The 25,243-nt window shown below is 42.1% G+C and overlaps 1 protein-coding gene across 1 annotated transcript in view; it reads left to right on the forward strand.

Annotated features, from left to right (window-relative positions):
• Positions 1 to 25,243, forward strand: part of KCTD16 (potassium channel tetramerization domain containing 16) — a 200,867-nt gene that overhangs the window by 14,093 nt on the left and 161,531 nt on the right. The window lies entirely within an intron of this gene.

Below are 25,243 nucleotides of genomic sequence, written 5' to 3' on the forward strand. Positions count from 1 at the left end.
GGAAGTTCAAATGCTGTTGATTTTTGCAGAGCCAGAGTGCAAGACAGACTGTGAACAGGATGGAAGTGGTTGGAATCAAAACAGTGTCCTCTTCCAGAGGGCAGATATTCTCTTAAGCAGATATTAAACTTTCCTTGCAAAGGCTCTGTGGATAGATTTTGCTTACATTAAATGTTCACTCAGATCATATTGCTTAGTTTGCCTTCCCATTGGCTTGTGAAACTGAGTACAGGAGTTACATGTGTGCTGTTTTCTCCAGAGCAACTGCTTCTTGCTTGTGGTTGCATTCCTAAGAACACTTTCTTGTGAGCAAGTTCCATTGAACAGAAAGAGATTGACTGCACAGTGGAAATGCTTACGATTGCTCTCTGTGGAACACCAAGCCAGGTCACAGACTAAGTGGAACAGACTCTCCCTTAGTGGAACAGCGATGAGGCCGTGGCTCAGTGGTAGAGCATCTGCTTGGCATGCAGAAGGTCCCAGATTCAGTCCCCGGCATCTCCAGTTAAAGGGACTAGGCAAGTAGGTGATGTGAAAGACCTCTACCTGAGACCCTGGAGAGCCACTGCTGGTCTGAGTAAATACTGACTTTGATGGCCCAAGGGTCTGATTCAGTATAAGGCAGCTTCATGTGTTCATGTGTATGTGAGCATGGTGGGAAAGAAAGAATGCTTATGGATTCCAGCCTATGTACAACATAACATACCAATGTTTTAACATTTGTGTGATGCACACCTTCCCCCTTTTTGCAGAGGATCATGTTTACCTGCAGCCTACATCACATATTACATTTTAAACAGACTGAGTGGCATATAAGCATTTATGCATCCCCATAAAGTATATGATTAGTCCATTACAGAAAGCTTATGAATCACTCCATTCTAATGTGAACTATGTGGGATCATCTGTAGGAGATGATTGAAGATAAATGCATAGCCTTTTGATCTTTTATAATTCTTTGACTGTAAGCACAGAAAGAGAATCAGGGTGGTGTATCTGACTGGGATTTTGGTCAGGGACACTGGGTTTCAATTCCCTTTCCATGCATGCCGTTGGATAAGTCAGTATCTTTCAGTCTAACCTCTTTTATGAGCTATTATGAGGGGGAAATGGAATTATTCAGTTCATGCTACCTTGAGTCCCTTTGAGCAAGGACATGATACAAGTATGATAATATTATCCAACCCGTTTCATACAGAACCCTCTTCTAGACATTGCCTAACCCCAAAAGTAATGCATCTTTCTCTGCAGTTAAACAGGAAATACCATAAATGGTATTCTGTTTCCTGTCTAGTATTTGTGTGTCCAGTCTTGTCTTACTGTAACTTGTTTTTTTATAGGACTGTCACATTACCCAGAACAAAACATGCCCCCTCCCTTCTTGGCCTGTGTTCATATGGATGTCTAATAAATTACAGGTGAATTTAAAATTACGCATTGTGGAACAGTGTTATTAAAGGAGAATATTGATGAGGAAGTAACCACCTCCCCAACAGACCCCTTAGGAATGTTTGAAAGCAACTAGGTGGTAACCATATGTACCTGTCATATAATTGCCATTTCAGTGAAAAGCAAGTGATTTCATGTACAGGATGACCATGTATATTATACTATCCACCACCCGGTTTTCACACTGATTTCAAGCATGGTTATTTTTTGAAGGGCAGGGATGAGTCTTTTATATAGAGAGCACTGCCCTGATTTATACAAGTTAATCTTGTTTTCCTCATCATGATTCTTGGAAGGATGGTTAAAAAGTATCAATATTGATATTTAAGATAGGCCGTGAAGAACCCAGCTTGACTTTCTGTTCTAAGAACGAGTTTGCTTGATTGGCAGCAAAGAAAACCGTCCCCCTCCTTTTCTAATTAGGCATATCTGGAATTTACCAAGGGATAACAAACATGGTATTCTGCAGTGTCAGATTTATCAAACCATTTCCCCCCCATGCTCAAATGTCATTCACTCAGTTTGCAAAATAATAATAAAAAATAAATTACCCCGGTGATCCTTAACTCCATCCTGGAAACTGAGGCTTATTGGTGGACATTCTGAAGATGCATGGGTTTCTGTTTCAATGAAACCTTGAAGTTGAGAGAATGACAGAAATCTGAGAGGGAGATGGCTGCTTCTCATTCTGCCTGCTCCCCTGAGGATAACCAACTGCTCACTACAGTCTGTTATTCCATGCTTTTCCCACTCGAATAGTGTTAGGGTTTCTTTCTAATAGTTTTGTTTGTCATGGAGCTCTGGCTAAGAGAAGTGAGCACAGGAAAAAAAAAAACCAGAAGAAAAGCATAGATGTTTTTATTCTGAAATGCTCGAGTTTTTCTTTTTTCTTTATTAGGGCTACAAAAGACTGAAAAATATTCCAGGGCAGTTTTTTTTTTAACAGGCTGAACTGGTTATTATGAAACTTTGTTCTTCAGAAACTACTAAGTGCTGTACTCAAAGCATATTTATATTCCTGTATAGACCCAATGGTTTGTATGTGTGCAGGGATCCCATTAAATCAGCAGTGGCAATCATTTCTTGTGTGATGTAGGAGGTCTTTAGGAGTGGTAGTCTACCTGGAATATAATCTCCTAAATTTGGCTCCCCCACTCGTTCCCTCACTCTACTCTGCTACTGTCACCCCTTCCCTTTTTCACTGCTACTATCAAAAAAGTGGAGGGCCAGCAGGGAGGCCTATTTCTGAGGTAATATTAAGCATCTGTGGGGATGTTGCCTAGCAATCACCTGACATGCCTTGTAGCACAAGGACAGTTGTCACTGGTCAATGGTCCTATGTCTCTTGAGTTTCCCTGTTCCCCTCCTTTCCCAGAATTAGATCTTAAGTCCTTAGAGTTAGGAATTATTAGGAAAGGGAAGGTAAGGAAAGAGAGAGCTCTAGGGTAAACCTTAAGGGGTCAGGTGGAGTCTTCATATAAGGAATATTTCGCTAAAGGATCTCTCTTTTTCATCAGCTGTATTCAGATCCATCTGCTGCCAGGGGAAGATAGATTTAAGGCAGCATTATTGCTTAGACCAGTGATACCCGCTGGGTGGCTTGGGAGCCACATGTGGTTCTTTCCCATGGTGACTGTAGCTCTTCTGAGCATTGCTCCCCAGTGTGGCATCCACCCCAAGTTCCAGGAAAGTGAGCAAAGACATTGCCTGGTAGAGACTTGAAGTTGGCAGGCAAGTGATTTCCATCACTGCTGCTGGGACTGGAGAGTGGGGTAAACTCTAAGTTCCCTCATGCCAGGGATGGAAGTAAAGGGGCCCATCCTCTCCCCCAAGCTCCTACCCTTCTCTTTAGCAACTACTGGGAGGAGAGCAATTTGGCTACAGAGAAGGAAGAGTACAACCCCTTCCCACCACCACCACTGCTACCACCACAGCCACCCAGGCAAACAGGAAGCTGACCATGGTCGGGTGGTGGTGGTTTTATTCTCCTTTCTTCAGCTTTGCTCTCCTCTGGGAGCCCTGACAGCTCCACTCTCTCACCTGAGCTGCTGATCCTTGTGCCCAGAAGAGACTAAGAAGGCAGAGAAGGGGATACCACCTGCTCATTCCAGATACCCAAATGCTGACTGAGTGGTAGTTGGGAGAGACATCGGTACTGCTCAGGAATAATCTGGTAATTTTTAAGGCTATATACTTAATATTAATAGGTATATATTTAATTTTCTGTGTGTTTGGTGGGATGGTGCACAGGGCCTACAGCAGCCATGTGGCTCATTTAGTTGATGGTAGTTGTGAATGTGGCCCTCTGTGAGTGAATATGGCTTAGCCTGTAAGAAAAAGCTTGGGGTGGGTAGGGTTGCCAACCTCCAGGTATTACAACCTCCGCAATTACAACTGTTCTCCAGGCGACAGAGATCAGTTCCCCTGGAGAAAATGGCCGTTTTGGCAATTGGACTCTGTGGCATTGAAGTCACTCTCCTCCCCAAACCCCGCCTTCCTCAGGCTCCACCCCAAAAATCTCCCGGTATTTCCCAAGCTGGAGCTGGCGACCCTGGGGGGGGGGGGGTTGGACCATATCACATTTTGGTAAATGATATTAAAGAGGGTTCTTGCACCCTCTTTGGCTAGTGACAGCCAAAATGAATTTCCCCTTATCATTTCCGAAGTCTGTTGTGAGCTTGAATCTAGAAATACACTATAGCAGGTGCTTCATTTTCTTTCATTACAATTCCAGATGCCTAGATACTGATAAAGGCAAAAGACAGGAGGCAAAACAGACAGGTTTGGGCATCTGAACAGAGTGGATTTTGATTATTTAGCAACAGAACTCTTACAGTAGCATTATAGGAATATACTAAAAGGGAACTACCGTAATCATCTAAAAGACCTTAAATGTTTAGATTTCAACCACTGGTTTATTGTGAACCGCTGAGATACCTATGAATATAAATTATTCTCTTTGAGTGCTTTATCCATCCTGCTTGTAATTTCCCATTGAATGTTAGTCATATAAGTGGCTTTTCATGTGTAAACTCAATGGTGATTTGAAAACTGCACAGCTGTAATAGACAAACAGCCTGGGGAAGCTGGTTCATAAATTACTCATGCCTCCAGATCCTCAAGGCTTCTGCTGACTGTGCCATCACAAAAAGTGGATGGTAAATTTTAGGTGTTGACTCATTAACTGTGGTGGTGGCTAAGTTTATTATTTTTTTGTCTAGAAGGTTAATCCTATATAAATCAAATGCATAAATGATGTGTGTGGGGAGTGGTGGCGTTAATGGATATATGCAACACATCCTGAAAAGCCCTTAGAAAAATGACTTCAAATCCAACAGCTCCAACTAGAAATAAAGTAAATAACATAAATAAATGAGCAGAATAAACTCCCTTCAGGCATCTGAGACCCTTTTGTAACAGACTGAAACTGTGAGCTCACTCAGCCTATGTTCAATGTATGGTGTGTATAGATGACTGCCCATCATTCCTGAAAAGAAAGCACTTAGCACTACAAGATACATCTAAGCTTTAAAAGCAGGAGTCTCACAGCGAAGCCGTAACAAATGGCATCTTGATGTGATCGAGCAGATGGAAATGTGTACACTCACTTCAGGCACACATTTTCTGTTCGCATGTAAAGGGGTTTGAATGGAAAATTGTCCACTATCTATCACCGAGGCACCATGAAATATAAATAAAATCAGCAGAGTGATTCCCCCTGTCCCAAACAAAAGTAGCAGCATTTTTTACTTCCTCTTCAATTCTAAACCATTTTGTTTGTAAGTTTAGAACATAATTGAAAATATTGTTACTTATTAATTAATTATTGCTCTTATTAATTAGATAGTTAAATAACATTTTATATTATTTTAGATCACTAAGGGCTATATTCATTACGGCAGACTGTATAGCCATCATAATTTATTTTCCTTACCTTGAATTTGAATGGTCCCCAATGGGGAGAAAGGTGGAATACAAATGAAGTAAATAAAAAAAATAAATTTAAAGTTAGAGTTGATACTGAAAGCCTTATTAATCGTAGCAACTCTTACCCTCTACAATGTGGTGTAGTGGTTATTAAAGTTTTGGATTAGGCCTGGGACTAAAACTCTAATTGGGCTATGAATTTCATTGGATTACCTTCAGCCGTGCTTGTCATCAGGAGCTCCTGAGAGGAGGAGGAGGAGAATAATGATGAGATAAATGTAAAGAGGAATATTCAGTTCAATTTCATGCAGTGCCAAGCTAAAATATAGTAGCCATCTTGGTCTGCAGTAAAAGAGCAAGATTCAGGTCTAGTAAAACCTTAAAGACCAGCAAGATTTCCAGGGTATAAGCTTTGAGTCAAAACTCCCTTGTGATAGATCATAGAATCAGAGAGTTGGAACGGGCCATACAGGCCATCTAGTCCAACCCCCTGCTCAATGCAGGATCAGCCTAAAGCATCCCTAACAAATGTCTGTCCATCTGCTGAATCCCTACATATCCCCCCTGTATCCGATAAAGGGATCTTTGACTCTCGAAAGCTTATACCCTGGAAATCCTGTTGGTCTTTAAGATGCTGCTGAACTCAAATCAAGCTAAAATATGAGAATCTTTTATGCATTTAATTATGACTAGTCCTTGCATTTAATTATGACTAGTTCTAGCCAGTAGAGGAGATCTGACAAAGTCCAGTTCTGAACTCCTACAGTTCTGTATCAACCCATTTCGTTTTTTGTTCTGTAGTCCATTAACTGCCTAGGAATCTCCTCCATCCTTTAATCAATATTACAATCCTTTACCTATAAGATATTTAGGACTAATAGCCTTTACATCTGTTCCATAGCTATCTAGTATTATCTGCAATTAGTCCCAGAAGCAGTGCATAGAAATAGAGGAAAATAGCAGAATCTTTCTGTGAGGTGTTTTGTTCATGTATACAGCCATACACAATGAAATGAGTGAGTACCTTGATGGACAGTGAGTGAAGCCAACATTCATCAGAAGGGTGCCAAAGGGAACAGGAACATTGTAGTAAGCAGCTTGGGCAAGGGTGTTTAAAGGCCAGTGTGAGATCAAGCAGAGCGTTTGAGATGATAGGTGACTTTTTTGAGATTGCGCAGACCTTTCTAAGCAATTCATGATAACCAAAATAGTGTTTGTGATAAAATGTTCATATCTGGAATGAATGCAGGCTATATTCCTTATCAAAAATGGGCAGATTTTTTGTCTTGCTGTGTGAACATTTAAAGAATAGCTTTGCAAAGGGATCCTTGGACCAGGGATGAAAAGGCGTTAATGGTTTTGGGTGGTATTTTCAAACTATGAAAATATTGCATATGTTACAAAGCAGATAATCCCGTGAACAAAATTGTAGGTATCCCACACCGATTGTTATTTCTTTACTTTCTTTCAGTCTCTAGAGCCAAAAATGACAGACTGATTTTCCTACGTGCACTACTGCAGTGTAGAGCATGTAATTTGTGATAAAACATGCATTTTTCTATTTCACTGTGGGAACTTCCCCCAACCATGGCTTCCCACGAAACATGAACACATGAAGCTGCCTTGTACTGAATCAGACCCTTGGTCCATCAAAGTCAGTATCATCTACTCAGACTGGCAGCAGCTCTCCAGGGTCTCAGGCAGAGGTTGCTCACATCATCTACTTTGCCTAGTCCCTTAAACTGGAGATGCCGGGGATTGAACCTGGGACCTTCGGCATGTCAAGCAGATGCTCTACCACTGAGCCGCAGCCCCTCCCCTCCCAAGAGACATATAGATTCCTCTCATATTGTGATATACATGTGGTTTTCCTACATATATATGTTTGAACGTATCTTGAGGGACAGTTTATAACACCCACTGCTTTGTTATTCATTTACTTGCTGCTTTCATGAATGACTATCAATTCAAGATAATTCACAGTGGGTAGCCGTGTTAGTCTGTCTGCAGTAGTAGAAAAGAGCAAGAGTCCAGTAGCACCTTAAAGACTAACAAAAATATTTTCTGGCAGGGTATGAGCTTTTGTGAGCCGTATCTGAAGAAGTGAGCTGTGGCTCACGAAAGCTCATACCCTGCCAGAAAATATTTTTGTTAGTCTTTAAGGTGCTACTGGACTCTTGCTCTTTTCTACTATCAATTCAAGGACTGGCACTGAGGTGTTAAATTAAACATGAAGTTTCTGGATTTATGAAGCTGCACAACCACATAATTGCTGCAATAAAGCCAATGGGAGCCTTATTGGCAGTAGTGGGTCATGTCTAAGGCTTCAAATCCCTACCTAAAAAGCTCTTTTTCTGCTTGTGATTTTCATTAGAGTCGAAATGGATCAAAACCAACAAGCCAGTGCGTGTGTGTGAAAAACCAGCCATTATGTGTTTTCTATTGCATGTATTTTTATGTGATGCTGGGAACACATTAATATTTTATCTGGCAGTGGAGCTTGGATGAGTTAGGCAAGAGCCCCTGTGGCTCTAAATCAGCATGTCAGTCTAAAGCAGCAGTTTTCAAACTTTTTTCCCATCACTTTTTATTGGTTTTGAAAATTACACTAATAAACAGCAAAGTTTCAGACTTTAAAAAAAGAGAAAACCACAATTATAAGCATCAATCTGTACATTAAATATGGAAGTTAGGAATTATATACAAGATTTGTAGTTATCATACTTTTTCAGATTGTTTATGACTTTCAAATTTATAAGCCACTTTGGGTCCTATGCTCCAAGAGAAAAGTGGAATATAAATAGTCTAAATAAATAAATATTCCTCTTTTATCTCTACTCCCTTCTCTCCCTATGTAATCTACATTATGTCAAATCTTAGATTATAGTGCAGGGATCTTCTTTCTTGTATTCTGTAAAGTGTTATGTAAAGGGTTGCCACCCTCCAGGTGGTCTGGAGAAAGAAGGAACCTATGCTGAAAATAGTGGTAAATGTTCAAAGAGGCAGCACGTGGCTCAAAATAATAAACATCAATATCAAAAAACAACAATTGTGTTTGTCTTACTGTCAAATGTATTGAAAATAGACCACCAAAACAAATGAAAAGTGTGTCAAAACACACACACAATAGCTTCGCAGGGCTAGCCTCGCAGGGCTTAAGGCAGTGCCAAAAGGCTGAAAATATAGGAAAGCCTTTCCTATATTTTCAGCCTTTTGGCACTGCCTTAAGCCCTGCGAGGCTATTGTGTGTGTTTTTTGACACACTTTTCATTTGTTTTGGTGGTCTATTTTCAATACATTTGACAGTAAGACAAACACAATTGTTGTTTTTTGATATTGATGTTTATTATTTTGAGCCACGTGCTGCCTCTTTATACAGTCACCCTTCAGGTGGTGACTGGAGATCTCCTGCTATTACAACTGATATCCAGCCGATAGAGATCAGTTCACCTGGAGAAAATGGCTGCTTTGCCAATTGGACTCTATGGCACTGAAGTCCTGCCCCTCTCCAAATCCCACCCTCCTCAGGCTCTGCCCCAAAAACCTCCTGTGGATGGTGAAGAGGGACCTGGCAACCCTAGTTATGTACACTGATATCACAATAATAATTAATGATAAATACATTAAGACTAATTAGAAGCTTTGGGTGTCACCCTTGTCCCACATCAACTATGGATATACACAACAATATGCCCTATTTTCCTACACATTTAGTGCAAGATCGGGATTTGTGGACAAACTGTATTTCAAGATGCTTGTGTTCCACTACTGATTTTTCTCATAGTTTAACCCCTGATTGACTTCCAAGATACTCCAGAGTTCCCCTGAATACCGTTTGAAAACTCTAGGCTGCTGTACTGAACTTCTGGCTGACAAAGATATCACAAGGTGGCTTCTGTATACTTTAAACAATGAAATCGATGACTTAAAATGCAATCCTAAACTGTGTTACACCCTTCTAAGCACATTCACTTCAATGGATTTAAAAGGATGTGACTCCTTTAGGATTGCATTGTCAGAGATAGTTGGTACATTCAGCAGAATCATAAAAGCTTTTTGTGTATTTTGTTGCTGCAAATGTGTGCATTCAGATACTAGGGGTGTGCATTCAGATATTCCCAAGCCAAAATTACTTCCAAAAAGTTGCTGTTTAAGGTCAACCGAAATTATCCCCCCCTACCCAATAAAAACTGGGAGTAATGAAAATTTATCTCCTGAAATTTCAAGAGTGTTTTGAATTCAGGACAGGCAGCAGGAGTGGTGATGCCAGTGAAAGGTGGAGACAAGAGGTGCCCCAGCTGCTGTGGCCTTCTGGAGGCCAGATCTACCACAGTGGATCTTTAAAGTTGATAGGGGCTTGAACGGGCTTCAGCAGCACCTGAGCTGCTGGGTGTGTCTGTCTATCTCTGTCTCTCTCTTTTCAAGTCTGCTGCCTCTGCTTCCATTAAACTTTAAAGGACCACTGTTTTTTAACAAGCATAGACCTATCTGATTCCAGGTTTAGCACTAGGGTTGCCAACCTCCATGTGGTGGCTGGAGATTTCCCACTATTACAACTGACCTACAAGTGACAGAGATCAGTTCACCTGGGGGAAATGGCCGCTTTTGCAATTGGACTCTCTAAATCCTGCCCTCCTCAGGATCTGCCCCCCAAATCTCCATTTATTTCCCAACCCAGAGCTGGCAACCCTATTTAGCGCCCATTGACTCCTCTCAAGGCCACGTCTACTTTGATGGTTCTGTACAGTTTTAAGAGGGTTGCTGCAGCTCAGCTTGGTCTTTCTCCCTCCCCCGCACCACTGCTGCCTCCTGGCTGGAGCGCTGCTTTTAATTTCATTTTGAAGACATGATTTTCAGGTGCCAATATTCTCAACCCCCTCAAATGCCCCTGCAACGATTTCAAGTATAGTGTTGTCATTGCTGAGACTTCGCAGTAACAGAAATGATCAGGGATTAGTTCACCTGGAGAAAATGGTGGCTTTGCAAAGTGGACTCTGAGGCATTATACCTGCTGAGGTCCTTCCTCAAACTCCTCCCTCCTCAGCCTCCACCCCTATATCTCCAGGTATTTCCCAATCTGGAACTGGCAACCCTAAAACAATACATTCTTCCTGATCTTCCAGAAATATTGAAACAAAATCAAATGAATTCATATGTGGGTAGGAAATTTGCATATTAAAAAAATTTTTTCCTGCCCATGCAAAAACAGCATAACTAGAAGAAAATATAGAACTTAAAAACATATGCTTGTTTTTGTTATTACACATTTGATATTTTCACAGTGCACATTGTTAATGAATATAAAATGATTTTGGAGTTCTTTGTAAACTAAAAGGAGATGAGCCACATATGGAATTGCTCGAAGGGGTTGGATTAGCTTATGACAAAAGCATACATTGGAAACCAACTCCTCCAGCTTAGAAGATTACACTGACCTCCTGTATGAAGAGCACAATGAGTGTGTGTTTTTATACCAGATGATACAGATTATACATTTTGAGCACTCTACATGCCTATAATTGTGGCCTTCTTCTGTGGCATCATCTGAATTTTTATTCACGCTCGTATCAAACTGGTGGTCAATTAGCAATCAACTCATGTCAGTGCTTTGGCAAAGAACAGATTCTTCTGTTTTTGTCTAACGGTAGGCTTTTCTATGCTATAATCTTAACATCATTCATACATTTTATCTCTCACGGCTTTCCCTAAAGAAATTTTAGAATTGTAATTTGGCGAGGGTGTTGACTGTTAAAAAATACCCCTGACTGATCACAGAATATTCACTAGCAGAGTTCCTTTGGGAAAGAGCATGCTATTAAACCAGTGTATCTGTAGTACAGCTATGTTTTATATAGATATGCCTCTTGTGGTCCCAAAGAGAAGACAATATAGTTGAGAGCTCTCACTTTGGAGTACCGTATATACTCAAGTATAAGCCAACCCGAGTATAAGCCAAGTCACCAAATTTTGCCTCAAAAAAGGGAAACCTGTATTGACCCGAGTATAAGCCGAGGGTCAATACTGCAGCACTCTAACATGGCGGCCGCCATTTTAGAGCGGGAGGACGATCTCGCCCCTGCCCTGGGTTGCCCTCCCGCCCGGGCTCCCGGGCCCTCAAGACCCACCCCGACCCCAGCGCCATCCTACGGGGGGAGGGGCAAGAGCCCCTACTCACCGGGAGAGGCGATGCGCAGCAGGCCCGCTGATCAGCTGGTGAGCGGGAGGACCGGCCCTGGCCCCCGGGCTGGCCAGCCAGACGGGGCCGTGGGGAACTGTGGGACAGCGCAGTGGGGGGGGGGAAGAAACCGCCGCTGCTGCTGCCACGCAGAAGGCGTGCTGGGATGGAATGGGGTGGGGTGGGGTGGAAAGAAACCGCCGCTGCTGCGCAGAAGGCACGCTGGGATGGGGTGGGGTGGGGGGGGGGAAGAAGCTGCCGCCGCCACGCAGAAGGTGCGCTGGGATGGGGTGGGGTGGGGGGGAAAGAAACTGCCGCAGGGAAGGCACGCGGACAGGCGGCAGCGGTAAGTTCCCCCCTCCCTCCACCTACCGTATTGACCCACGTATAAGCCAAGTTGGGCTTTTTCAGCCCTTTTTTTGGGCTGAAAAACTCAGCTTATACGCGAGTATGTACGGTATACCACACTATTGACCTTCCATTTTCACCAGGCTTGGGGGGTGCTTGGGAAATGTAGGCCTGAGGAGAAATTGGCAGCCATGCCTAAAGCCTGTGCATGAAGGAAAGGCTGACGTGAAGCTGACAGGCTGCTCCAATCCCTGGTCTGAGGGATCATGACAACCTGACAGTATCATTTTGGGAGATTCCTATGCCATAACAAATGATGATGACGTGCCAGCAAATGATAAATTGTAGAAATTAAAAATTGCTCAATTATTTATTGTATTTTATCCCATTGTTCCTTCAAGATAAAAAGATTGGAATACATTGTTCTCTCCTCCTCCGTTGTTCGTCACAACAACCCTGTGAGGAGACTACAGTCAGAGAGAATAACTGACCAAGGTGGGGAGGGATGTGTTATGGGTTTTACCCAAGTCCAGTAGTCTAAGTGCTACACAATATTGGCTAGTCTCTTATGAAGTTCTGCCAGCATTTAAACTTCATATTCTATTGCATTTTCCTTTAGAGACGTATTTTGACTATGGTACTGGCAACTGATGCATTCTGAAAGCTTTTGTAGAATACATGTTAGTTTCCATCATTGTCATGAATATGCAAGTGCATTATGTTTAATATGTTTAATAGTTACCATTTTGTTTTGTTAATTTTGTTTTGCTTGTTTTCAGGCCCTACGGTGGTCCCGATGCCTTAAAAAGGAGCGTCATCTGTTTATTATTTCAATATGATGATTTTATGGGGTGGTTAAATTGTTTTATTTTTATATTGTGATTTTAATGTATTTTGCTGCATTTTATGTATTAATTATTATGTTATTAGCAGCCCTGAGCCTGGCCTTGGCTGGGGATTGAGGGTGGGATAAAAATCAAAACAAACAAACAATCACCTACAGTGATGTAGCGCCATTAGCAATTAGGCAAGGACTGCCTTTGGCAGTCTACTTGAATACAGTCTAACTCCTTTTCTGTTACTGTGTTTGGAAACCCTATGGTTTGAATGGAAAAGTTACGGTTGACTCTATTCAATATAGTCAACTTTAGAATTGCCAGGCCCTCCCTCTTCACTGGTGGGAGGTTTTTGAGGGTGGAGGGCGGGCGGTTGCACACACGACATGTTTACGTCATGACCAGGTTTAGTTCCAGAAGCGCCGCATCGCGAAGGGGCCCTTTATCACTCCAACCCCCGTGTGGCTGCCACTCCAAGCTGGCTGCTGGATTGGTGGGCAATTGCCTGCCGGTTCCAGCAACCTGGCAACCCTATTGGATATGCAAGTAAGAGGGCCAACCTAGATAAGATTCAAGGAGAGGCTGATTTGCATACTCAACAGTCTGCCTTACTGCTATGTGTTGAACCATACAAATTAAAGAAAAAGCCTGCAGTCCAAACCACGCAAGCCAGAGTCATACACCGCCCCTTCCATATAACACCAGACCAAATGATGCCAGAAATTGCTTCAAAGCATGCAATATTAATCTTGTATTTTACAGAGGATGAGGCATGATGTGTGCATGTTCTGCAGCCTTCCTATGGGGTGTGTCACATAACCATGAAATTGTTTGGTGTTTGCTTCTGTGTTCTCCTTCTAGTTGGATGTGGTTTCCTACCTGCTTTGGGGGGGGGGGAAATCAAAAACATTTTGTCTGGTAAATGTAGAAAGAAATTTAAGAAAACGTTTTTACAATGTAGTCTTCTTGAATTTTGAAATGTGGATAGTTTGGTGGCAAGTGGAATGATTTTACATACTGCCTCTATTTAGGGTTGCCAGCCTCCATGTACTAGCTGGAGATCTCCTGCTATTACAACTGATCTCCAGCCGATAGAGATCAGTTCACCTGGAGAAAATGGCAGCTTTGGCAATTGGACTCTGTGGCATTGAAGTTCCTCCCCTCCCCAAACCCCTCCCTCCTCAGGCTCCACCCCCAAAACTCCCACTGGTGGCAAGGAGGGACCTGGCAACCCTGCCTCTATTTGAGATAAAATGGTGACCAGTGATATCTGAACTTCAGTTCATGTATAACTTAAGTCATTGTATGAGATGGGGGAGGCAGTTATTCAGACAGACATTTTCAGAGCCCAGAAATGTTTCCCAAAAAAGTGGCCCATGGAACAGTGGTATGAGCAGATGGCGATGAAACTCCTTTTTTATACAGCCAGTGGGGCCTTCACATCTAAGCCTCCCTGTAGCCCATTTGTCAGAATTCAGGGCACTGCTACCACAGGCAATATGAACATTTTTGTTGTTATTGGCCATTAGGTCTGAAATCAATGTAAACATATTTATATAGATTTTTAATCCAGTACATTTGTCAAAATGTAGATTTTCTTAAAAAAAAAAAAAGACAGGAACAGCTCTTGAGGGGACCAAACTTTGTAAAGCTACTTGCTTTATTACTTTGAGCAAATTAATGTGAAACTTAGGAACCGCTTGTCACTCCACAAGAGGAAAATACTGCCTGATGATGAGTAAATAAATAATAACCAGGAAATATATACATTGGTTTCCTTGAGGCAGAGAATTTAAATTAGACCTTGTTTATACACTTCCAATAATCTTGATAAATGCCCTTGCAGGAATGTTTTAGAGGTTCACGCCATTCCCACAGGAGGGCTGTTATTTGTGCGTTTCAGTGACCCGTCTCTGAGCTCATGCAGATATGGATGAGTATGCGTGATCTCTCTGACCCTCTGCTTTGCCTCAGGGGTTGCAATAAGGTCTTGGTGTTAAGAAAAGTAGTTGGTCAGAACCTTGACATTTTCATACACCAGGAAATGTGGTTGTTTACAGAGAGAAAAATGGTTATAGGAAAAAAAATGTATGACACTAAGCAGAAATATCCATTCTTACAGTCTCAGAATTCCATATGCCTTTGCTCAGTCTCTCTTGTATTATTCAGATTTGAGATCTGAACCAATTCAGAATTTACTGGAGCTTTTATTAATGTTCTTCATAAAATATCTAAAAACAGTGCTGAGCAGCCCGAATAGCCCATCTTAACCTGTGCTTGTTGGGGCTTGGGAGCTAAGCAGGATTGGCCTTGGCCAGTACTTGGATGGGAGACTATCAAGGAAAACTGGGGTTGCTATGCAGAGAAAGGCAAACCACCCTACTTTTGTCTTGCCTGGAACACCCTGTGGAGTTGTCATGAGTTGGTTGCGACTTGAATGCATATTCTTCTTTCCAGTATTACATATGATGAGGGAATAAGATATATTCCAATGACTCTAAAGGTAATGTTACAAAGAGACCTTAACAAATTGTGACTAATGGGTGCTGGACATCAGGAATTAAAAAGATACTAAATTCGGAACGAAGGAACACATGGAGTATATGTACCAGGACTGGAGTTGCTAACAATTTCTCATGAGATGCTACAGGGGAGAGAAACTAAAGTAGGCTTTGAGATGTTGTTGGTCTGGACGGGTAGATCCGTAGCCCTTGTGAGCAAACTATGCTATCCTTTAATTGCAGTTAGAAGATTATCTATGGAAAGGATTTCTATTTAATGAAAAGAAAATCTTGATTGGTAATGGTGGAAAGTTTGACTTGGCAACTCCATCCTTCCTGGAGTTAACTTCATTCCTCCTCATGTTTCTTTTTACAAGGTGATATATAGAACCAACAGTAATACCTTGCTTTGGGCAACTTGATCAAACAACCTTCTCTGCAGCCAGCCATTCGATCACCTATTGTTTGGTCAAACATTTCTCCCCCAAGCATTCTGCCCCTAAAAAGGAAGGCACTGAGCCTAGTCCACCACAACTCTTTGGGGTCTTACTTTTGAACATTTTGATCTGGCAACTCTACCTTTTGCTTCTTCCATTTTCTCAAGAAACTGGTAGCTCTTGAGTGGTCCAACAAGTCAGTGGGTGGAGCTCATTCATCAAACTGGAGGCCTTTGATGATGTTTCCTCTAGTGTGTATGCACCATCAGTGCCTGAAGAAGAAAGACAACATTCTCACATGAAACCTGTGCTAATTTATAAGAACCAGTTGACAACTTGATGCCTACTATGATTGGACCCTAATCCACTTGCTTGTGTTTGGGGGTGTAAATACATCAGGCTTGACATTCCTCTGCCACATGGGTGACTCTTGCTTATAGCTGCAATTATGAGACCTTAATGGATCTGTGGCATTGCACATATCTATAGAAGATGGAAGTTGGCACAGGCAGGGAGCCCATCTGGGAGGGGGGCATTTTCCTCCTACTTTGCTTCAGAGGGGAAAATGTTCCCCACACTCCTCCCACCAGTGTTATGTACATGTTCAGTGTGTGTAATAGCTGTAGTTTTAATCACAAAATCCCAGTTATATTTGATCTTCATGACTTGCTATACCAATTGACAATTATACATTCTTACTCTGAGGGTGCCTATTACCTAGGTGCTACCAACAGTGTGTGCCCTGCTTATGTCGTAGCAGCACTAGCAGTAAATTTGCCAAGTTGTTATGCAGCAATTTGGCCACCCTTGAGTCCTCATTTCATTCAAACAGGATAGCAAGTTATTTTGCAAATGAGGAAGCTGCTGTCATTGGTAGCATAATTGTGATTTGGCATATTGAATACGGTACGGAAATTTCAATTGAACAGATGGTCTCAGGATTTTAGCTTAACACTTGTGAGATGCAGCGAGCCTGAGTGCTGAACTTATGTACTTGTTATTTTTATTTCAAGCAGGTTAGGCGAAAATTACGTTAGGATTATTGTTATTGTTGCTGTCCTTGTCAATCTATGGCAAGCACTTCCACAATTTCTCCCTTCTCCCCAGTAATTTGGTAATGCAAGGTTTTCACCCACACACATGCACTTACATTTTATTCTCTCTCTACTTCCCCAAGCCCACTACGATATCCTTTCCCCCCGAGGATTTTTCAATTTCACATCTAACCTATAGCTGCACTACTTGAAGCCTTAACAGTGATAGCTGCTAAAGAGAACCCACCAAAATACAATTACAGTTGCTTTACTCTCCAGAGGTGTCAACACTGTATGTTCAGTTTTTTTCCCTGGGGGGAATTAGCCCCTCTTTGTCACCAAGATGAATAATTCACATGTTCAGACATTCTGAAATATTTCCTTGACACCGTGGACCAGACAAAGTATATGAAGAATGGGATTGTGCAAAATAGAAAGACTGGTAATTATGGAGTGCTTCCCATGTAATGTTTAACAGCCTGGATGTACTCTTGTGGGTCATGCCTAAATTTGGAGGCCAGAGCAAATTTGAGAACCACAAAATATCACCTGTTAATCAAAGAAAACTGATGAAGTCCATGACTTTTCACTGGTCTCAAGCCTTATGAAAAGCCACCCTTATGAGTTCAGATCTCCCACTAATATCAAGATTCATTTTGACTTTTTCAATCAGCAGTGTGTTACCGTAGCAATAATGTTAGCAGTATTTACTTGTGTATAGTCTCCACTACTGCAACAGTGGAGAGCATATTGTGGTTGTTAATCTCTGTTTTGTCTTTAGCATTAGGGGAAAAAAGCAGTGTTCATCCTATATCTAAGTGTAGGGTGTGGAGGAGTTTGCCTTTTACAAGATAAGAGTTCTTGCACAGAAAAGCAAACTACCGTGTTTCCCCGAAAATAAGACACTGTCTTATATTTATTTTTCCTCAAGAAGACACACTATGGCTTATTTTCAGGGGATGTCTTATTCTCGGCTCCCGTTCTCCCCTTACCACCCCCTTCCGGTCCCGCCCCCAGAGGCCCAGGCGCGCTGGTTGCCGGGCCTTTAAAGTGGCCGCGGGAGACTGCATCTGCTCAGCTGGGCTCCTCCTGTCTTCCCCGCCCCCAGAGGCCCAGGCGCGCTGGTTGCAGAGCCTTTGAAGCGGCTGCAGGAGACCGCCTCTGCTGAGCTGGGCTCCTCCTGGTCTTTTCCACCCCAGCCCCGGGCGCGCTGGTTGCCGGGCCTTTGAAGCAGCCGTGGGAGATTGCATGTGCTCAGCTGGGCTCCTCCTGGTCTTCTCCACACCAGCTCCGGGGTGCCTTATTTTCGGGGTATGGCTTATATTAAGCAAATGCTTAGAAATGCTGCTACGGCTTATTTTATGGGTATGTCTTATTTTCGGGGAAACACGGTAGTAACAATCTGCTCTTGAACTGTTTTCACTGTCACTTTCAAGCATCCTGGGGAAAGTACAGAAAATTATAGCTATATGTTCCAGTTGCTATTGCATGTTGATCTCCTGTAAGTGAGATGCAAACCCAACAGGCTTCATCCAGCATTAGTTTCAGGAGTACACTAGGAGTTCACTAGATATCACTGGCCAGTGCAATGATACCTTCAGTTGTATTAAAGTAATTCTAGAGTTATATACTCGTAGCTTTCACTAAGGTCTTTTATGCAGTTGGCTAACATTTTAGGTCTAAGCCCAGCTTAATTATTCTATTGCTTGTCAAAATTGTCTAAATGCAAAACCTGAGATGAGTATGTAGAGAGGATTAATGTGGGAATTAGCATAAATTGACTTGGATTTGTGAGCAGGTGATTCAGGGTTTTGAATGAATAGCCCAGGGTTTTGAATGCTTGGACCTGGGTTCATTGCACATTAAAGTAACCCGGGTTGGGGAAAACTGTATGCATTGGCTTGAATGATCAGGGATGAAACGGTGTGCTAGTTGAACTAAGAATACAGAAAAGCAGTCTCCCAAGCTCAAATCCCGTCTCATCCCTTTAAATGCTGCTCTGTAATTGGCTTACTGTGAGAGAAGATTTCCTTCCCCCCAAACCCAACTGCTGCATAAAAAAGCATTTTAAGCACAAAAAACAAAAAAACGAAGCAATCTGAAAGAAGGGGGGGGGGAGAAATCCAAGTCTCGTTTTGAAAAAGCCTTTCTTTTCGCTCAGAAAGAGCTCTGAGGTAGCAGGAAGCACTTGAATCTCCGCCTCTTTACATACTGCTTTGTGATTGGCTGTGAGAGAAGCCAATCTTCTGTGTTTCCCCCTAATGCAGTATGCACTCTCTGTGACTCCAGAATGAGCCAGGATCAACAGTTTAATTCAGGCTAGAAGAGGAATGGGAAAAGCCGGGTTCGATTTGTGTCGAAACAACGTCGAGCTTCCAAAGAATGAGATAGCGTGCATACTGAAAAATTTGATCCTGGCTGAAACAGGGAATAAAGGAGGTTAAAGCGACCATGCATAAATGACCTAAGATGACTGAATGCAAAATTGGAGGCATGAACAACATAATCTTATCATATTTGTTTGATGGTATGGAGCCTGTGTGGTGTATTATTTAAAGTAGCAGACTGGCTATGCAATCCTAAACAACTCTGCTAAGGATTCCACAGTAAAACTAGGGAAATCTTGGTTAAAATTTCCACTCAGCCATGAAGATGATCATGGGACAGTCACTCTCTCAGTCTAACCTATTGCACTGGGGATAAAATGGAAGAGAGAACCATGCCTTGGATCCCATCAAAAATTCCACTTACAGAAAGACTTCTGTCAGTAGCACAGAACTTCCTTGCTTCCTCTCTCCTGCTATAGCTCAAAATAGTCATGAAATGCTACTCTTGGAAGATGAGGAACACACAGGAGCAGCATAAGGGATATACTCTAAGCATTGAAGATCAATCAAATAATAATTAGCCAAACCTGAACATTGATGAGCTAGATTTGAGTCCAGTAGCACCTTAGAGACCAACAAGATTTGGGGTATAAGCTTTTGACAGTCAAAGCTCCCTTTATCAGATACGTCAGAATCTTTGATGCTGAACCATGAAAATTACTAGGTAACTGTGGGACAGTCATTTTCTCAGTCTATGGTATCACAGTGGGGATAAAATGGAAGAGAGAACTATGCCTTGGTTTGTCAGAGTTTGACTCTCAAAAGCTTACACCCTGAAAATCTTGTTGGTATCTTAGATGCTACTGGACTTGTCTAGCTCTTCAATGCAGACCAATGTAGCTACCCTTCTGAAACTGAACATAGATATCACAGATGCTGGAGCATACTATAAGGGTAGATTTATTGCCATTTTTTCCAATGTGTGTATAGTTGACCAGTCTCAAAATTCTGTATTATGCTCTTTAATTTTTGTTCCAATTTAAATTATGTTGGATAAATGTGCATTACAATGCCTCTGCGCTGACACCAGACTAAACACATGTGTGTGAGGGGGGAAGTAGGCATTATACTACTCCCTACTACATCTTTTGCCCATACATCTATATGTTTGTGGTGTGTACACGGCTTCTATTACAACACTGGTCCTGTTGCTCTGTGTGGGAGTGCTTCAGATACATATTGGTTTGTTTACTTATTACCATAAGGTTCTTGTTACAGTGATAAAAATCCAAATCATTAAATAATTATAAGCACGTGTATTCTTCCATTGAAGAGTTGAAACAAATAGAAGGATGGATTGTGATCTTGATTTTTAGCACAGATTATGAACTTCTTGCTGTATTACTTTCTTTTTTTCTAAATTCTTACTCATATGATAAAACTTTCTAAACTTGAACGACATCAACATTGTTGGGTTAAAGAGCAAAGGAAGATTCCCTTGCTATGAATTTGCATTATTAATGGACTGTTAAGGCCAACTGAGTAAATAATCACATTTTTAAAAGCCTGGAAGTATCTATTTACATGATAATGAAAGCTTTTTTACTTTACATTTTTGTAAATTAGAATCTTCTACCGTTTTATTCATTTGACACCAGAGGCAATTAGGTAAGCAATGCATTTAATTTTTTTAAAAAAAGTTTGGGCAGCTTCTGAGTGTTGTCACTGCTAGGAATAATTTTCCTGGGAGAATTCTGTGGTCAGAGAGTGGCTATTACAGAATATTCTAGTCTGACAGCTTGATATGTTGAAAATGATGGCGGATGGGAGTATTTTGCATAAAGAGAGCTCAGGGAAAATATATGTTAGCTAATTTAGCCCACTGTTTGGGTGGCCATTTAGATGTGATATGTGAAGGCAAACGGACAGGATTAAAATAAATCTTTTCAATCTGTGTAGCTGTAACGTTCTAGGTGACATATCCAATAACTCAGAATAGTTTGGGCATTAGCAGTTTAGTGGTATTTATCTATTTTTAACATATAAGCTACTTTCCTCTTTCAAGGGGCACTCAACGGTTTACAAAACATAAAAACAAATTTAATACAAAGTCACATTAACAATCAAAACTGAAATTTTGAAGTCCACTTTACAAAACTGCAGTGCCCAGTAAGGTCGTTTATGCATGGGCACTTTCACTCACATTTACCCTTGGTCTGTCTTGGTTGTTCCTTGGAGTTATGCATGAGTTTTCCATCCATTAGATATGACCTTGCTGCTAGCCCTCACAAATCCCAGGACTTCCCACTCCTCTGTTAACCCGATTCTTCCCTCTCCCCTGAGCTCAGCTCAGGCAAAGCATGGGACACGCAAGCTTGGTTTCTCTCACAGCTAATTACAAATCAGCATGTAAAGAGGCGGGGATTCAAATGCTTCCTGCTTCCTTGGAGCTCTTTCTGAGCAGAAGAAAGGCTTTTTAAAACTGAGGCTTGGATTTCTCCCCCTCCCCTCCTTTCAGATTGTTCCGTTTTTTGTTTGTGTGTTTTTGTTCTTAAAATGCTTTTTAATGCATCAGTTGGGTTTGGGGGGGATTTTCTCTCACAGTAAGCTCTACAAAGTAATCCAATTACAAAGCAGTATTTCAAGGGGTGGGGACTTGATTTGAGCTTGGAGACTGCTGGTGCATGGATTCCCAACAGGAAAGTGTGGGTCCAGTGAGCAACAAACTCCGGGTAAAGCACCCATGCATAAACGACCTAAGATACAATAACAACAACTCCGTAAAACAGACTCACAACCACACATGCATGAGGAAAGATAAACAGGACAAGCATCACTTGGCTCCCAAAAGATGACCAGGATAACCCCAGGCAAGCATATCTCTACAGGAAATTCCATAAGAGGGACACATCCATAGAGAATAGGGATGCCAGCCTTCAGGTGGGACATGGGAATCCCCTGGAATTTTAGCTCATCTCCAGACTACAAAGATCAGTTCCCCTGGAGAAAATGGATGCTTTGGAGGGTGAACCCTATGGTATTGTACCCCACTGAGGTCCCTGTCCTCCCCAGGCTCAATCCCCAAATGTCAAGGAGTTTTCCAACCTGGATCTGGCAACCCTAATAGAGAGGGATGTATTCCCAGTAGACATATGTTCTGAAGGCTGATGAGAACACGAGAGGGCAGTCCTTCAGATATTCTAGTTGGATATCTTTGAAAGCTTTTAAAGGCACAGGCACATTGAACTCAATAATAGAAATATCATGGCAGAGAACAGTAGTTCCCCCTTCTCCCACATCACCTTCTGGAATCAATCTACAAAGTAAGGACAGAACCACTGGAATTCAGTTCCTTTAAGTCCTAACCCCAATGGGCAATCCAGGGTCATTTCAAGTTTTTTGTTACCACAACCAAGGTATTGTTGCCACCCTTTCACCCATTAGTTCTTGAATAGCACAACTTGGTTTCATAGAAGAAAATAACCTACAGTTACATGGTATATACAGCAAGTGAGTATTATCACCATCCTACACATGTGAATGTGTGAGAGATTAGCTTGTGAGTTCACAGGATATGACATTGGAATCAAGGTCTTCCAAAATCAAACACAGCCATTACGATGAAGCAGCTTTCTCAGTCTTCAGATTCCTACCATTTTAGGCAACATCTAAGTGTGTTCTCAAAAGTGGAATAATTGGTTTACCAAATTAGCATCCATCTATTCACCCCAGAACATCCAAATATAAAGTGTAACCTAAAATGTACATGGGAAACATGATTTTCTGGTATAACACCATAGAGGGCATGAAATTCTGAGCCATACCTGTCAAGATAACCATGGTGCAGATGCTGAAGTCTCTTGGAACTAAAAGCATAGGGTCTTCAACACCAGATCTGACTATGCCTCCATTGGTTTAGGTAAAAAGTCTCTCAATTTATTTAATTCATTTTTTATTCTGCCCTTCCACCAAGGACCTCAAGTTATGTACATCATTCTGCTTTTGTCCATTTTATCCTCACAGCAAACCTGTGTGTGTTAGGTTAGACTTAGAGAGAATGACTGACCTGAGATCACCCAGCAAACTTCATGTCAAGTTGGGATTTGAACCTGGGTCTCCCAGATCCTAGACACACTAGCCACTATACCATGTTCACTCTTAAGTGGTGGAGTGGATGGTGTACTAACAAAATCCATAATCTATGGTATAAAAACACACAAAAGAGGTAAAGTAAGAAGGGGTCACCTTGTCAGTGGGCTTACAGCATTTACAAAGTCATAGTCCAGCTCTCACATATGGCCCTTGATGTACCTTTTCTCTCGCCAGAGGGAAATGAAACTAACAAGACATTCAATACCAATGATCCTGGTGATGATAGTTGGCATCCCAGTGAGCACAAAAGGGAAACTATGGTCACATGACATTTCAAGAGAGTCCTTTCCTCCCGCCCCATTTCCCGCTGGTTCTGCCACTATCAGCTGCTGTTGCTCAGTGAATGTAAATGCACACTTCTGAGAGGTTGTGGGTCTTTATGGAAGCTTCTTCCCTGCCTTGGATTGTCCAGGCAAGCCCAATCTTGTCAGATCTTGGAAACTAAGCAGAGTCGGCCCTGGTTAGTACTTGGATGGGAGAGTACCAAGGAAGTCCAGGGTCACTGTACAATGGCAAACTACCTCTGAACATCTCTTGTCTTGAAAACCCTACAGGGTTGCCATAAGTCAGCTGAGACTTGATGGCACTTTACACACACACACACACACACCAGCTTCTGGTCAGGGGAGGGGGCTAGTAGGGCTGTTGATTCGGTTCGTCCCGAACCGAAAAACTGCCGAATTTCCCCTGATCCGGCGGTTTCCAGTTCGGGATGAACCAAATTCAAAAAAGGTGGGAAACGGGGGGGAGCCGAATTCTCCGACTTCGGGGTGTTCAAGGAATAAATTCGGCAAATTCAGGGTTTGGCTCCCCCCCACACGCCTTCACGGGGCTTCGCTGAAGGTGCGCGGGGGGCGCAGATCTGTTTAAAGGGCCCCCCACCCGGCTTCAGGGAAGCCCCCTGAAGGCGCGCGCGGGGGGGAACAGATCTATGCCTCCCGGCCGGGAGCTCCCAGCTGTTAGGCACAGATCTGTTTAAAGGCCCCCCCGTGCTCCTTCAGGGAAGCCCCGTGAAGGCCCACGGGGGGCCCGAATTTTCCCCTGAACTCCAGATCTTGCCCAAATTTTGGGGATCCAAAGCGGGGGAGTTCGGACTTCGGCATGGCCCGAATTTAAAAGGGCCGAATTTTGCCGAAGCCAAACTTTACTGAATTTTTTTTTCAACAGCCTTAGGGGCTAGATCCACTGAAGCCACTTCGATAGGGCTAGAATGCATGCTTCAGAAAATCTCAGAGAGCAGGTTTAGTGGGAATCTCTGCCTAAGACCTCAAGAAGTTAGTTTTGAGATCTCCCACGGAATGTGATTGACAGTAATGGACTAAATGAAAGTATGACTTATCTTTGCATTTCCCCATCATCCATCAATCTTGATTGCTTTAGCAATTCCAAATGTATGTCATAATAGTATTGATTCAACCTTTACCATGCACTAGCTGTGGTTGTGTAGTGTTTTGGAGATGACAATATGTCTTGTAATATGGCCTGTCCTGTGCACAGGAAATGTAGCCTGTTCATTCTTCTCTCAACATGTCTGTCTTAAAGGTTATAGTATTATTTAATGCCACAGGCAGATTACTCTGGAAAATAGACCAACTTTTGTGGACATCCTGCTAAATATTCTGCTGTAGTTTCTCCCACTGGCCATATGCCTCAGTCTTTCAATAAAATATTTCTAAATAAGCTAAATAGATATGAACAGAATGAGCATATAATGAGACTTTCTTTGGATAAAAGTACACCATTCAGATACAATGTATATCATCATCTCAGTACCCTCTCCTGGTTGAACACTTAAAAAAAAGTTACCTGATGTAGACTGAACCATAAATCAGTGGCAGAGGATAAAGCACAATGCACTAATTCAATGTGCCATGTCTTGCCTCTGAAGCATAAATATTTGAAAGTCTGCATTTCTGTTTCTGAATGAATGGATTAAGAATCTATGAAATATTAATTCTTATGCATTATTCTAGGAGAGTAAAAGTACCTACAGAAATGAAACACATTGCTCTCTGAAACAGGAAACACATCTTTTAAAAAACAATTTAGTTCACCCC

Source organism: Euleptes europaea, chromosome 1 (assembly GCF_029931775.1).
Source record: "Euleptes europaea isolate rEulEur1 chromosome 1, rEulEur1.hap1, whole genome shotgun sequence".
Classification (NCBI taxonomy): domain Eukaryota; kingdom Metazoa; phylum Chordata; class Lepidosauria; order Squamata; family Sphaerodactylidae; genus Euleptes; species Euleptes europaea.